At 39.2% G+C, this 16,329-nt stretch overlaps 1 non-coding gene and 1 pseudogene across 1 annotated transcript; one reads left to right on the top strand and one right to left on the bottom strand.

The window, feature by feature from the left end:
* Positions 1 to 5,652: 5,652 nt before the first annotated feature.
* Positions 5,653 to 5,750, top strand: LOC149768585 (small nucleolar RNA R71; annotated as a pseudogene).
* A 6,180-nt stretch (positions 5,751 to 11,930) lies between these two features.
* LOC149768584 (small nucleolar RNA R71) lies at positions 11,931 to 12,037 on the bottom strand. The gene has a single exon (XR_016398550.1). It is a non-coding gene; the product is annotated as a small nucleolar RNA R71 (small nucleolar RNA).
* Positions 12,038 to 16,329: the final 4,292 nt, after the last annotated feature.

The following is a 16,329-nucleotide window of genomic DNA, read 5'->3' as shown; positions in this document are numbered from 1 at the left end:
GGTTTGAGTCTAATCTGATTTGGTGAAGTCAGTGGGAGAAATTAGACTAACTGGATCTTCTTATCTATCCTAATTAAGAAATCCTCTAAAATTATTAGGTCCTTAAAATGAAATGGTTATGGGGATAACGAGGTCATAGCCTCCCATTAAGTTGGGTGATAATGGGTCCAATGCTTTGATAATTATTGGAGGCGCGACACGCCTGATACTTATCAAGTATTGGAATTATCATTCAATATATGATGAGTTAAGTGTACCTTCAATAGGCGGTCAGGTGAGCCGAGCCACACTCGGGCTTGGTCGTCTATTAGTTGATTAGACTTAACCCTATCATTTAATGGTTGGACCTGACTAGGATATTCGGTGGAGGCGCCACACGCCTGCCGAAGAACCTAGGGCAAAATTATCACTAGAAGTTGCTTGGTGAAGCAACTGGTTTAGAACCTACCAATAGGTGCATATGGGTTAGCCGAGCCACACTCGGGCCTATATGCGATCTATTGGGTTCTAGTGCCCACTAAAGAATTAGGAGTAATTTTTCGAATTGGAGGTAGAGGCTACCAATTTGTATAAAATAGTGGAAGTACCTTTATACTAAAGTTCAAGTCTAATGTGTTTAGTCAATTCATATACTAATAGCCAAATTTTTTTTTATGCAGAAATGGCCACTAATTTGTCACTTCGCTCATTGTTGGACAATGACAAGTTGACTGGTCCAAATTTTAATAATTGGCATAGGAAACTGAAAATAGTGCTAGAGCATGAAAGGATCCTTTATGTGATAACAGATCCAGCACCTGAGCAGCCCGCTGCTAATGCATCAAGATCGGCTAGAGACACTTATCAGAAGTGGCTTAGTGACCGGATAACTGTTCGATGCATCATGTTGGCAGCAGTGAGTGATGAGTTTAGTAGGTGTTTTGAGAATACGCATCCGGAAGATATTATTCAAGTGTTGAATAAATCATTCGGTGTTCCTGACGACGTTGAGAGGCACAAAACTAGTTGTGCCATCTTCAGCGCCCAAATGAAAGATGGGACCTCGGTAACTGATCATGTACTGTACATGATTGAGTTGATCGAGCGTCTAAGCTCTCTTGGTTTTCTCCTTCATGATCAATTGGGGAAGGATGCCATACTAAACTCATTACCTGGATCATACCGTCCTTTTCTCACTCATTTTCGTATGACGAAACCTGTAGTGAATTATCACCAATTATTGGGGTTACTACAGACGTTTGAGAATGATCACCAACTTCTTAAGAAGACGGTGAACTTTGTGGGAGGTTCATTCAAGGGTCGTCCCTTTAAGAAAGGGAAAAAGAAAAATAAAATCCAAAAGAAACAAGTGCACCATGCTCAGCCTAGTCAGAAAAAGAATAAAAGGCTGATCAGAGCAAGGCAGAGTGCTTCTTCTGCAAGAAGCAAGGACATTGGAAGAGGAACTGTCCTCTTTACATTGCATCTCTCGATCCGAACCGGCTTAAGAAAAGTGGGCAATCAGTTGCCAATCAAGGTACTTATATGATAACACCTTGCAATTTTTCTATTTGTGATAATTCGACCTGGGTATTGAATACCGGTAGTCCTTTTAATATTTGCAATTCGTTGCAGGGGCTACAAGTCAGTGAGAGGTTTGAAGAAGGAGAAAGGTTTCTGAATATTGGAGATGGAAGATCAGTTCCAGTTCTAGCTTTAGGAATTCTTAAACTTGAATTTAGCTCTCATGTAAATGTCCTTAGTGATTGTCACTATTGTCCAAGTTTTTTATTGAATGTCATTTCTGTAGGCCTTTTGGCCAAAAATGGTTATGAAATATCAATAAAAAATGATTATTGCAATATTATTTGGAATGGTACTGCTGTAATGAATGGAACTCTGAGTAATGGCATTTACATTTTGTCACAGCCTGTTCATGTAATGTACAAGTCCAATAAGCGCCCTAAAATAGATAATGTCACGGATGTCTACCTTTGGCATCATAGGCTAGGACATATTAACAAGAACAGGATGAACAGGTTAAGTAAAGAAGGAATCCTTGATGTTAATGATTGTGAATCATTGACAACCTGTGAATCATGTCTGGTGCAAAAATAAAATTGTTCTCCCAAGTGCAGGAGAATCGCACAAGTAGTAAAATCTCGGGAGTCCGAGGTCGAATCCTCAGGGAACGATCTATAGATTATTAGCGTAATTTTTAGATGTAATTTTTAGTTAAATAAATTTGTGGATTAAAACGATGTTTTGGTTTTCAGAAATTAAATGCAAAGAATAATAAACAAAATTCAATGAAATAAAGATGGTAGGGATCTGGAATCCCCCTTGATGATATTGCATCCAAGGAATAAATTCTATGGTTCTTGATTAAAGATTAAATGTAGGATAGATCTAATCATGGTATATGTTTCATGAACATATGAACTCAATTTCTAAGCATCCATCGTGCTTTCTACGTCTACGACGAATCAAATACTAAAGCAATCCATATATCAATAATCATAATCCATTAAAGATCTATCTATGAAATAACTACGCATGAATCAAGAATATATCAATAAATATAAATATTGAAAGCAAAAGTTTAGAGTTTACTTCAAAGAGCAATATATCAAAGGTTCCTCCATCTCCCTCCCTAAGAAATCAGCCACTCATTTCATGCATTAATCCCCCTTCCATTTTTCCCTCTTTCTTTTTTTTTTCTTTTTTCTTTTTTTTTCGAAAACAGGGGCTCCCCTGTTTCCCTAACAGGGGCCCCCCTGATTCCCTCTCTTCTTTTCTCTAATGACAGGGGGAGCTCCTCTGTTTTTTTTTTCGAATGAAGGATGATACCCAAACCCCTCCCAGCCGAGAGGTATAGCAGCTAGCCTTCTCCCCCCTTCTCGCACGCGGTGGAGACGAGCTGAGAACGCGAAGCGGACGCGGAAGGAGCGGACGCTGATCGATGGTGCTTGGACGCGCATGGACGGCTGCGGATGCTCTCGAATGGCTGGATGAACGCGTGGATCCGGAATGCGCTGGTGGGGAGAAAGATCCGGGAGCGCGTGAGAGCTGAAGATGAAGCTTGGACTGCTGGCGCTTGGGATTCGGATGATTGGATCGAAGGATGGGGCGCAGACGAGTGCTGGATCACACGCGGACGGGATCTGAGGAGGCTGGAACGTGGAAGCTTAGGAGATTTGATCGCAGAAGGCTGAGATCTAGATGAGATACGGATCCGGAAGCAGTGGATGCGGAAGAATCGCGGGAGAAGCGGAATCTGGGAGACTTGTGGATGCTGGGTGGACTGGATCGGAAGGAATGAGCGTGAGATGGAGCTGGGACGCACGGAATGCGGAGATGGAGCCAGCTCGCGGACGGTTGGTCGCAGGAGGATCGGACTGCTGGCGCTTGGATGGAGTTGCTCGCGAACGGCTATCTAGCAGACATCCAGATGCGCGAATCTGCGGAAGGCTGAAGATCGTGGGATCGACGCTCGGATGAGGCTGTGATTGCGGTAGAATCGGACGCGGAATCCTGATATCTGGGACTCGGATGATCACGAATCCTGGAGGCTGCTGGGATGTGCTGTGATCGTAGATGCTAGGGATCGGTTATGATGCGTGGGAGCTGAACCATGGATGGCCGGTGAGCTTTGAGATGCATGCGCGGACGGCTGAATCTGGGCTCTGTTCTGCAGTTAGGAAGATGCATTCTTTTAAGATGAATTTATATAAAATAATGATAAAAATTATAATAAGTGCTAAGAATAAAATATTTAATCATGCAAATGTTAACACCTATTATTTATCATTATTTTGCTAGCATTAGGCTAAGTTAATGGGTACTTAGATCGCACTTTTGTGCTCTCATCACACCCCCCAACTAGCTCATTGCTAGTCTCTAGCAATTCAGAGTAAACAATAACATGAGAGTACAAAAAGTGTTGGTTGATCCTTTGATGTTTTATTAGAACTAATTGCATAAAATTAAGATAAATACTCACTTTCGTAGGAATCACGATTGCACTTAGCAAGTGCAACAAGCCGTTAAACCCCTAGGTTACCCTAGTGGACGAGTGTTGTCTCGTGAGGGTTTTCAGGGATGCTACCCACAAACATCATGAATGATATGACATGAGATTCTAATAAAAATAAACCCTAAGCTAATACACATGTAATTAATGGACAAATATTTTCAAGTATGGCAACTGTCAAAGCAAGGAATATAAAAGTGTAGTGTGCATCAAATCATATGACTTTCTCAGAGTACTAATACCTCCACCACAACAGCGCACCGCCTGAGTTTTAGGTGCACTACTCAAATCCACAAATGTTTTCTACACTTTATTAAAACCTAATCCATCAAATTTTCAGAATATCACTTGTTGTCTAAATTTGTCAAGAATGGTTCGCATATAAAGAAAGGCTATCAATCCCAACTAAACAACCCGGGTACACAGAGGTCCAATACAATGGAGTCAAACCAGCCATTACCACATGTCACTAGGTTCAGTCCAACCAACCTTATTCATGCTTATTGTTATTTTTATTTTTAAAATACATATGAAGATTACAATAGTCCAACCCCATTAGGCTCTAGTAAGATCCATATAGCGAGCTTTCAGCCAATGACCCCCGATCCAGTTGGCTCAAGACATTAGGTGAAACACCCCTCGGGCTTAATTACTCGAATCAGACTATGCCACGAGGCCAGACTTGTCATCATAAGGAGTCTTTTTTTTTTTTGTGCAAGAAAAGAGAAGATAGACTGAACCATATATATATTTTTTTATTATATATGTGACTGCATCGTGACTATAGGTCAACCAAGGTCGGATCATAAGGCACCTAAGTAATCTAACTAGGATATTCAACCTCTATCTTTATGTGAAAACCAAATCCTGAACCTTATGGTACGAACAAGGATACTCATACTTCTTTTACGGATAAGGCTAACAAAAATGCAGTTAACAAATGAACTTCTGAGGCTTTCCTATTATCATTAAGTACACGTGTGGGGATCTAATAATAGGTCACTGATCAGTCATAGTATGCATGTGTTCCTTGCCTTAATAGTTGCACACACTCAATATGAAAATACATGTGCATTTGCTCAGAAAAGAAAATACTAGAATAAATCAAATGCAAAAACATTTTTTTTTTTTTTTGATCAAAATATTTTCCTCCCCCCAACTTAAACATTGCATTGTCCTCAATGTAAAAGATGCAAGAAAACTATATATGAGAGACAATAGAGAAAATAATAGAGAGAAGAAGAATACCTTGAGCTGTTGATTTCCAGAAAAGAAGACCTACAAAATAAGAAGAAATCTAGAAATAAAAGAAAAAAATTTAATTCTAACTAATATACACATACCTTGGCCGTCATGCTCAGTCATAAGAAAGCTCCTCCAAGGGAAAGGAGTCCTCTTCATCTGCAAAATTCTCAAGAAAAGGTTTTAATCTGTGTCCAATGTTAGTAGGCTTAGGCAAAGGTTTATTCACTCTATCCCCTGTATCCCATAATTGTGCAGTCTCTGCGAGAGAGTCTAAATAGTCCCATGCCTCATCGGGTTGCTTTTCGAAAAATAGACCATTGCACATAGTCTCTATAAATTGTTTCAACTGTGGAGACAACCCTTCGTAAAAGAAACTAATGGTTCTCCATGTTTCAAACCCATGATGAGGACAAGAGAGAAGCAAATCTTTAAATCTCTTCCAGCATTCATAAAATGTTTCATGGTCTTTTTGTTGGAAATTACTAATGTGCCTTTTCAAAAAGTTAGTCCTTTGTGCGGGAAAGAATTTTTTCAAGAATTCTCTTTGCATATCGTGCCATGTTCCTAGCGATCTAGGTCTCAAGGAGTTCAGCCATGTTTTGGCTTTATCCTTTAAGGAAAAAGGAAACAAGGTCAATTTAAGGACATCTTCCGATACATTTGGCACTCTAAATGTGATGCTAATTTCCTCAAAATCCTTAAGGTGAAGATAAGGGTTCTCGGATTCCATCCCATGATACTTGGGCAGCAATTGAATTACTCCTAGTTTGATTTCAAAGTGTCCTACATTTTCAGGAATAATCATGCATGAAAGTTGACTAGTCCTAGTGGGATGTAAGTATTGTCGAAGTGTCATAACTGGGGGTCTACCTTTATTACCATGGTGACTTCCTACATCATCATCAGCTATCTCACGAGATCTGAGATTTTGCGAAAAAGTTTCAATAATGTGATCTAAGGAATTGTCAAAAGGTTGTCGACTCAGACGTCCAGTGTTGTCCCTATTCCAACCTAGCATACAAAATTTCAGAGTTTATTTATTTGTTTGTTTTTTTATTGATTACCCTTGATCTTTTCTTAAAGTTCTTATCAATTTTCAATTAGCAACAAGGGTTAATGAGATATGATGATAATAAAATTCTGATTCTAAAAAAAAATTAAACACAGAAAATTCAAAGCAGACAGCAGCAAGGTTGTATATTACTTTAATGGTCGTAAAAGTATCAGAATATCAATCAGACCGTTCAGATGAAAGAAACATGTGTCCTACAGTCGCCGACAAAATTGGAGTCCAATCAGACGGTGCATTACTCAGATATCAGATTTTGATGCAGACTGTGCAGGGAATAAAAAAACAGCAGTAAAGATTTTTTTTTTTGAAAGAAAAAGACTAAATACTAAGATACTGATTAAATCTAAAATTATACTAATAAATCAGCCATTTCCCGGCAACGGCGCCAAAAACTTGATGCAAAAATAAAATTGTTCTCCCAAGTGCAGGAGAATCGCACAAGTAGTAAATTCTCGGGAGTCCGAGGTCGAATCCTCAGGGAACGAAATGTATATGAGATTATTTAATATAATTTTAGATTAATTAATTCAATAAATTTATGGATTAAAATTATGTTTTGATTTTCAGAAATTAAAATGCAGAGAATAATAAACACAATTCAATGAAATAAAAATGGTAGGGATCTGGAATCCCCCTTGATGATATTGCATCCAAGGAATAAACTCTATGGTTCTTGATTAAAGATTAAATGTAGGATAGATCTAATCATGGTATATGTTTCATGAATATATGAACTCAATTTCTAAGCATCCATCGTGCTTTCTACGTCTACGACGAATCAAATACTAAAGCAATCCATATATCAATAATCATAATCCATTAAAGATCTATCTATGAAATAACTACGCATGGATCAAGAACATATTAATAAATATAAACCATTGAAAGCAAAAGTTTAGAGTTTACTTCAAAGAGCAATACATCAAAGGTTCATCCATCTCCCTCTCTAAGAAATTAGCCGGCCATAAACATAAAAGGAACTCCCCTGTTCCTCTTCCTTTTTTTTTCTTTTTTCTTTTTTTTTCGGAAACAGGGGCTCCCCTGTTTCCCTCTCTTCTTTTCTCTAATGACAGGGGGAGCTCCTCTGTTTTTTTTTTTCGAATGAAGGATGATACCCAAACCCCTCCCAGCCGAGAGGTATAGCAGCTAGCCTTCTCCCCCCTTCTCGCACGCGGTGGAGACGAGCTGAGAACGCGGAGCGGACGCTGATCGATGGTGCTTGGACGCGCATGGACGGCTGCGGATGCTCTCGAACGGCTGGATGAACGCGTGGATCCGGAAGGTGCGCTGGTGGGGAGAAAGATCCGGGAGCGCGTGAGAGCTGAAGATGAAGCTTGGACTGCTGACGCTTGGGATTCGGATGATTGGATCGAAGGATGGGGCGCAGACGAGTGCTGGATCACACGCGGACGGGATCTGAGGAGGCTGGAACGTGGAAGCTTAGGAGATTTGATCGCAGAAGGCTGAGATCTAGATGAGATACGGATCCGGAAGCAGTGGATGCGGAAGAATCGCGGGAGAAGCGGAATCTGGGAGACTTGTGGATGCTGGGTGGACTGGATTGGAAGGAATGAGCGTGAGATGGAGCTGGGACGCACGGAATGCGGAGATGGAGCCGGCTCGCGGACGGTTGGTCGCAGGAGGATCGGACTGCTGGCGCTTGGATGGAGTTGCTCGCGAACGGCTATCTAGCAGACATCCAGATGCGTGAATCTGCGGAAGGCTGAAGATCGTGGGATCGACGCTCGGATGAGGCTGTGATTGTGGTAGAATCGGACGCGGAATCCTGATATCTGGGGCTCGGATGATCACGAATCCTGGAGGCTGCTGGGATGTGCTGTGATCGTAGATGCTAGGGATCGGTTATGATGCGTGGGAGCTGAACCATGGATGGCCGGTGAGCTTTGAGATGCATGCGCGGACGGCTGAATCTGGGCTCTGTTCTGCAGTTAGGAAGATGCATTCTTTTAAGATGAATTTATATAAAATAATGATAAAAATTATAATAAGTGCTAAGAATAAAATATTTAATCATGCAAATGTTAACACCTATTATTTATCATTATTTTGCTAGCATTAGGCTAAGTTAATGGGTACTTAGATCGCACTTTTGTGCTCTCATCACAAAAAAACTTGATGCAAAAATAAAATTGTTCTCCCAAGTGCAGGAGAATCGCATGATGAGAGTACAAAAGTGAAATTTTCATATTATCTTAATTAGTATTATAGCTAATTTTTATTAATAAAATTAATTAATTAATGCTTTATCTGTGTCTGAGTGCATGTAATTCAAAAGACCCTATAATGCTGGATTTTAGCCCAATGCCCGGTAGTTCGAGCTCAACAAATCCTTAGCGTCTCATCTGAGCCTCACGTCGCCCGTCATCCGCATGCAATCCATATCACTGTAACCACATGTTTCAGCTAGCACAAATGCCCGCATCGTGGAACTTCCTAGCATCATCAAAACTGTCCATGTGGCTCTCCAAGCATCATGGTATCTCCTCCAAGGGACCTAAGCCAAACCGGCTCTTCAATTCAAGCCACATCTCATTCATGGTTTCGGATTCCCCTGTTTCAAGAACATTCAGCTGCATTCCATTCTTCCCATCATTCATCTATACTCAAACATCAAAACAAATTTCATGCGTCCACGTCAACGGGTTGAAGCAAGATCAACATCCCATCTCCTTTATTTAGGAACAAACCCAACATAAAAGTCTTCCCAGCTTTTCATCCCATCTACCTGTGAAGCACATCTTCAATGAACAGAGCATGCGTCGCCCCCGTGTATTCCATGATCTCCAAGCATTTGTGGGGGCATGCGCAACTCCCAAGCATATCAGCAACGATCGGAGCTTCCCAAACTTCTGCAACGTCCCCAGCATTCATTTCCCAACTGGATCATTCCACCCCGTGTCTCATCCATTCCCAAACTTCTACAACGCTCCCAGCTGAAGAGTCCCAAGCGATTCAACTTCATCCCGCATGTCAAGCAACCGGATCATCCCCAAACCTCCACGCGTCTCACCAGCCGCGCCTTCAACATGCTATAAAAAGGGGAGCCATCCAGTGGAGGAGAGGCAGCCGACGGAAGAAGAGGAGAAGCAGCCGACGGAAGAAGAGGAGAAGCAGCCGACGGATCTAAGGGGGAGCCATCCGGTGCATCTCCTCTTCCAATCTTACCAGCCGAGCTTGGGAGAAAAGAAAGCAGCCAGGGGATCGGGGAGGAGCAAGGAGGAGAGGCTACGAAGCCAACATCCACATCTTTCTCAGCCGAGCGAGAGAGGACAAGAGGCCACGGAGGAGAGAAGGACACGGAGCAAGAGGGAGAGGCGACCAGGAAGCCATCCATCTGCACCTCCTCTTCCGATCCATCTACTCAGCCGAGCGTGCGAAGGAGGAGGAGGCCAGCAGCCGTGACGGAAGAGGAAGGGAGCCAGCCGGGCGAGAGGAGGAGGAGACGCAAGAGAGAGAAGAGAAAACAGAGCACTCTGTTTTCTCAACCAAAGGAAACAAAAAAAAAAGAAAGAAAGAAAAAGGGATTTATGCATATTTTATTTATTTTATGCTAATCCCTTTTATAAAAATGCTTGCATCTCATATAGATAACTAAATCTCTTTTAGCTAAGGCTAGGGAAAAGCCTAGCATTTTCTTCATGTATTTTCTTTAATCATCAATGGGATTTTAATGTTTTTGATTTGATTTATGGTGCAGTAGATTTATAAGAATTATTTCAAACTTATATATTTTTTTTGATTTGTTATTTTCCCCGGGTATAACAGATACTTAGAAATTCCTGTAGTTTAAAATAGAATTACTGTAATACTGCCCATAAAACTAAATCTATTTTATTATGATTAATAGATGATTTTAAGAAAAGCATGATTAAGTGCTAGGCTGAATCCTAATGCCTTAGTTATATTTTTATCAATCTGAATATTATTTAGCCTTTAGTTTTTGTTCACTGTCAAATCCCTGTGGATTCGATCTCGGACTCACCGAGAATATTACTTTGCTACACCCTATACTTGGGGTATTCTACATTTAATTTTCCTTTTAAAAAGAGCAAGATTAAAATTGTAGCAAGTTTTTGGCGCCGTTGCCGGGGATTTGCAATGTGCGAACGAGAACAAGGCTGAAAATTTCAACTCTTTATTTTTAGTTCTTCAATTTTTCTTTATTTTTAACACAGCTGAAATTTCAAATCTTTTCAGATTCAAGGGCGACACAAGCAGGACCAGTAACGAGGAAAATCAAGATCACATTTTTGGATTCCCTGAGTGAACGAACTCCGGCCGTGAGTATTTAAATTAATTTTCCTGTTTTGCTCATACTAGTCCTATTTTTCCTACATTAGAATTTTACTCTTGTTTAAAAAAAATTAAAAAAAAATTTATTAATTAAAATAATAAAATAATAAAAAAATAAATAAATAAAAAGAAAAAAAAATTTTTTTTTAGCTAGTTTGCTTGATCAACTATTCAAATGCAATTTAATGTCATGACATAAAATGTTAAAATTTTCTTGATTGTTGCATATAGTATAAAGCATTTGCATAAAATAATCTAAGGGCTGAACCCATTAACAAGATAAGGTCGGGATTTCATCACTCGTCCTTAGCCCAAAAATCATCCCAGTGCATAAATATCCTAAGCCTAATTAAAATCAACTAGACATTGGCCCTTAAGGATATTCGAGCTCAATAGGACGAAGACCACTGAAAGTTGCACCAATTTCGCTCTATGGCCCTGGTCGATGTCTAGGCAAGCTTTGTCCCTCTAAGTGATTGAAGGGAGACAGTTTCTGTTCGAGAAAAGTGGATTTTAAGTGGGACCTTTGCTACACGCATCGTGACCCCTCCACTTACCTGGGAGCTTACCTGGTCGACTAAGGTTAATAGACCGGATTGGAGGCTTAGGTGTCCTCTTCAACCCAGTTAGGAGCTGTCTAGAATTTTTAGGAAAACCTTAGAAATTGTTGAGTGATGCATGTTCTAATTAAACTTTTGTTTTACTGTATTAGAGTGTTTGTGTAAAAAAAAATAAAATAATAAAAATAAAAAAATAATAATAATAAAATAAAAAAAAACTTAGTATATGCTGTTGTGGGAGAGAGATAAAACGAATAGATTATTTCGAGTTGAATCAAAAGATAAAAATTTAATTGTTCAAAATTCAAATAATCAAATGGAAGATAATGGTAGTAATCAGGGAGATAATGAATTTCAAGATGACTTACCTATTAGAACGTTTCGTGATTATTTCCAACCCACTAGGACCAGTACCCCATCCTGTATGGTTATTCCTACTGCTGCGGGAGCTTTTGACATGAAACCAGGAATAATCCAATTACTTCCAAAGTTTCACGGACTTGATTCTGAAAGTCCCTATTTGCATCTGAAAGAATTTGATGAAGTATGTTCAACACTTCATTTCAATGATGTCATTGAAGCGGTAGTTAAGCTTAAGTTATTTCCTTTTTCTTTAAAGAAAAAAGCTAAGTCATGGTTACACTCCTTAAGGCCTAGGACCATAGCTACTTGGCAAGAAATGACAAGAGAATTTTTAAAGAAATTCTTCCCAACACATAAAACAAACACACTTAGAAGAAATATCATGAACTTTGCACAAAAAGATGGAGAAACATTTTTTCATTGTTGGGAAAGATTCAAGGACCTTCTACTTGCTTGCCCACATCATGGATATGAAATTTGGAGGGTCATTAGTTTCTTTTATGATGGTTTGTCCTCCAATATGAGACAATTTGTAGAAATGATGTGTAATGGTGAATTCATGAGTAAGGAACCAAATGAAGCCTGGGATTATTTTGATCTTTTAGCAGAAAATGCACAAGCTTGGGATACAACAGATAAAAATGAAAAATCAAAAATAGCACCTAATGCAAAAGGAGGAATATATCTTATTAAAGATGATAATGATGTCAATGTAAAAATTGCTAATCTGACTAGGAAGGTTGAAGCCATAGAATTAAGCAAAGCCAATATAGGAAAAGCACAAACTATTGTTGAAAGTATATGTGGAATTTGCGAGAGTAATGCACATGTAACCAAGGATTGTCCTACAATCCCTGCTTTTCAAGAAGTGTTGCATGATCAAGCAAATTTCACCAATACTTATAAAAGACCATTTCCAGAAACATATAATCCTAGTTGGCGAAACCATCCTAATTTTAGCTGGAGACATGGACCCACTGCCAATGAATCTCAAGGAAATTCTGTTCCTACTCCTTATGTGCCACCACATAGGAAATCCCTTGAAGATACTTTGCAAACCTTCATGCAAGGGCAGACTCAAATAAATCAGAATACAATGCAATCACTCCAAGAACTTAAAAATTCTGTAGGTAGAATTGAGGCTCAACTTAATGTTAGGGAAAGAGGGACATTTCCAGCCCAACCTCAATCTAACCCAAAGGGTCAACATGAGGTCCATGAAGCAAGTTCATCCCAACCTAAATTTGAGCAAGTTAAGTCTGTCACAACCCTTCGGAGCGGAAAAATAATTAACAAAGAAATTCCAACGAAGGATGACAGACCTAAAAAATCCATTGAGAAAAGGGATGAAAATAATACTGAACAAGATGATCCAATACCTCATCATAAAATAGTTGCTCCATTCCCTCAGCGTTTGCTTGCAGCTAAAAAAGGAGTACCTGATCAAGAAAATTTGGATATCTTTAAACAAGTAAAGATTAACATTCCTCTATTAGATGCCATTAAGCAGATCCCATCTTATGCCAAATTTTTAAAAGATCTTTGTACCATAAAGCGAAAGCTTTATGTACAAAAGAAAGCTTTTCTAACTGAACAGGTGAGTGCTATTCTCAAACACAACACCCCACCTAAGTATAAAGATCCTGGTTGTCCTACCATATCTTGTATCATAGGAAACTTCAGGATACAACGAGCCCTTCTTGATTTAGGTGCAAGTGTTAACTTACTGCCCTATTCAGTTTATGAACAGTTAGGACTTGGTGAATTAAAACCCACCAAGGTTACTCTCCAACTTGCCGATCGATCTATAAAGATACCAAGAGGAATAGTCGAGGATGTACTTGTCCAAATTGATAAATTCTACTTCCAGTCGACTTCATAGTATTAGATACCCAGCCTGTCATGAACTGTACCACTCCAATACCTGTCATCTTAGGCCGCCCATTTCTAGCTACTTCCAATGCTTTGATCAACTGTCGAAATGGAATAATGAAAATGTCATTCGGGAATATGACTATAGATTTTAATATATTTAACATTTGCAAACAACCCGATAATGATAACGAAAATGATGAAATTCATGGAGTTAATCTGATCGACTCCATTGTAGAGGATGCTCTTGTCCCATCTCTTTCTTCTGATCCTTTAGAAACATGCCTAACTCATTTCGGAAATACAGATATCAACCAAAACTTTAGAGAAATCAGTGCTATATTAGATTCAGCTCCTTTGTTGGATACAGATAGGTGAAAATCTCGTTTTGAAGAATTGCCCACACGCAACAATAGTCCTCTACCATCTAGTGTTCAAGCACCTAAACTTGAGCTAAAGCCTTTGCCATCTGAGCTCAAGTACGCATACCTTGGTCAAGAAGAGACTTTTCCTGTGATCATATCATCCCAACTCGAACAAAGTCAAGAACTAAAATTATTGGAAATTCTCAAAGAGCATAAGGGAGCAATAGGGTGGACAATTGCTGATATCAAGGGAATTAGTCCCTCAATTTGCACTCATAGAATCCACTTAGAAGCTGATGCCAAACCTTCTCGTCAACCTCAACGTCGATTAAACCCAAACATGAAGGATGTGGTTAGAGCAGAAGTTCTGAAACTTCTGGATGCGGGTATGATCTACCCAATTTCAGATAGTAAATGGGTAAGTCCAACCCAAGTGGTCCCGAAAAAATCTGGTGTTACTGTAGTCAAAAATGCTAACAATGAATTAGTTCCAACTAGGGTCCCCACTAGTTGGCGTGTATGCATTGACTATAGGAAACTTAATTCTGTCACTAGGAAGGATCATTTTCCTCTACCTTTTATTGATCAAATTTTAGAAAGGTTAGCAGGTCATAAATATTATTGCTTTCTAGATGGCTATTCAGGTTACAACCAAATTGCAATTGATCCTGAAGATCAGGAAAAGACCACTTTTACATGTCCTTTTGGCACATTTGCTTACAAGAGAATGCCTTTTGGATTATGTAATGCTCCTGCAACCTTCCAAAGATGCATGCTCAGTATTTTCTCCGACATGGTTGAGCGCTTTTTGGAAGTCTTCATGGATGATTTTTCAGTTTTTGGCTCATCTTTTGAAAATTGTGTGGACCATTTAAGACTAGTCTTAATTCGGTGTGAGGAGAAGAATCTAATCTTAAACTGGGAAAAGTGCCATTTCATGGTAACTAGGGAAATTGTTCTCGGGCATGTTATTTCATCTGAAGGAATTGAAGTAGACAAGGCTAAAATTGACTTAATTGCTAACTTACCCAACCCAAAAACTATCAAAGATATACGCTCATTTTTGGGTCATGCAGGATTTTATAGGAGATTCATTAAAGATTTTAGCTCAATATCTAAACCCTTATGTAATCTCCTTCAAAAGAAAACCCAATTTGTGTGGTCTGAAGAATGTCAAAAAGCTTTTGATAAACTTAAAAGCTTGCTAACCTCTGCTCCCATCATGCAACCACCTGACTGGTCGCTTCCTTTTGAAATTATGTGTGATGCTAGTGAATATGCAGTTGGAGTAGTTCTAGGGCAAAGAAAAGAAAGGAAGCCTTATGTTATCTACTATGCAAGTAAGACTTTAAATAGTGCACAAAAGAATTACACCACTACGGAAAAGGAACTACTTGCCGTAGTATTTGCACTAGACAAATTTAGGTCTTACTTGATTGGATCCAAAATCATTATCTACACTGACCACGCTGCCCTTAAGTACCTTCTTTCAAAAAAGGATGCTAAGGCGCGTTTGCTTAGGTGGATCCTTCTGCTCCAAGAATTTTTTCTAGAAATAAGAGATAAAAAGGGGGTAGAAAATGTAGTAGCTGATCACTTGTCCCGTCTGACTCTTTCAGATTCCTTAGACAATTCACCCATAAAAGACACTTTCCCTAATGAGCAACTGTTTGAGATCACATCTTCACCCTGGTTTGCAGACATTGCAAATATTTTAGTCACAGGTGAACTACCAAGTCATTGGAATAAACAAGACAAAAGAAAATTTTTGATTGAAATAAAAAATTTCTTCTGGGATGATCCTTATCTTTTCAAATACTGCCCAGATCAAATTATTAGGAGATGTGTACCTAATGATGAATTTATTAGTGTCATTTCCTTTTGTCATTCTGAAGCTTGCAGTGGTCATTTCTCTGCTAAGAAAACGGCTGCAAAAATTTTACAGTGCGGTTTCTATTGGCCCACCTTGTTTAAAGATTCCCATAACTTTTGCAAAGCTTGCGAGCGTTGTCAAAAGTTAGGTGGGATAACTCGTAGGAATATGATGCCTCTCAATCCAATTTTAATTATCGAAATATTTGATTGTTGGGGAATAGATTTTATGGGCCCATTTCCTCCTTCATTCGGAAATTTGTACATCTTAGTAGCTGTAGATTATGTCTCCAAATGGATTGAGGCAATTCCTTGCAAGCATAATGACCATAAAACTGTGTTAAAATTTTTAAAAGAAAACATTCTTTCTCGATTTGGAACGCCTCGAGCCATCATCAGTGATGGGGGTTCACACTTCTGTAATAAGCCTTTTGAGGCTTTAATGCGAAAGTATGGGATCACCCATAAAGTCGCCACCCCTTATCATCCACAAACAAGCGGACAAGTTGAAGTATCCAATCAATCAATTAAGAATATTCTGAAAAAAACGGTTAACCCAAATCGCAAAGACTGGTCTTTGCGTTTAACTGATGCACTTTGGGCTTATCGTACTGCTTTTAAAAGTCCGATTGGTATGTCTCCGTACCGTCTTAT

This window comes from Phoenix dactylifera, chromosome 1 (assembly GCF_051530095.1).
Source record: "Phoenix dactylifera cultivar Ajwa chromosome 1, Ajwa_hap1_PhDact_Kaust_v1.1, whole genome shotgun sequence".
NCBI lineage: Eukaryota > Viridiplantae > Streptophyta > Magnoliopsida > Arecales > Arecaceae > Phoenix > Phoenix dactylifera.
The sequence above is the reverse complement of the archived record's forward strand: the minus strand, read 5'-3'. Positions and strand labels throughout refer to the sequence as shown.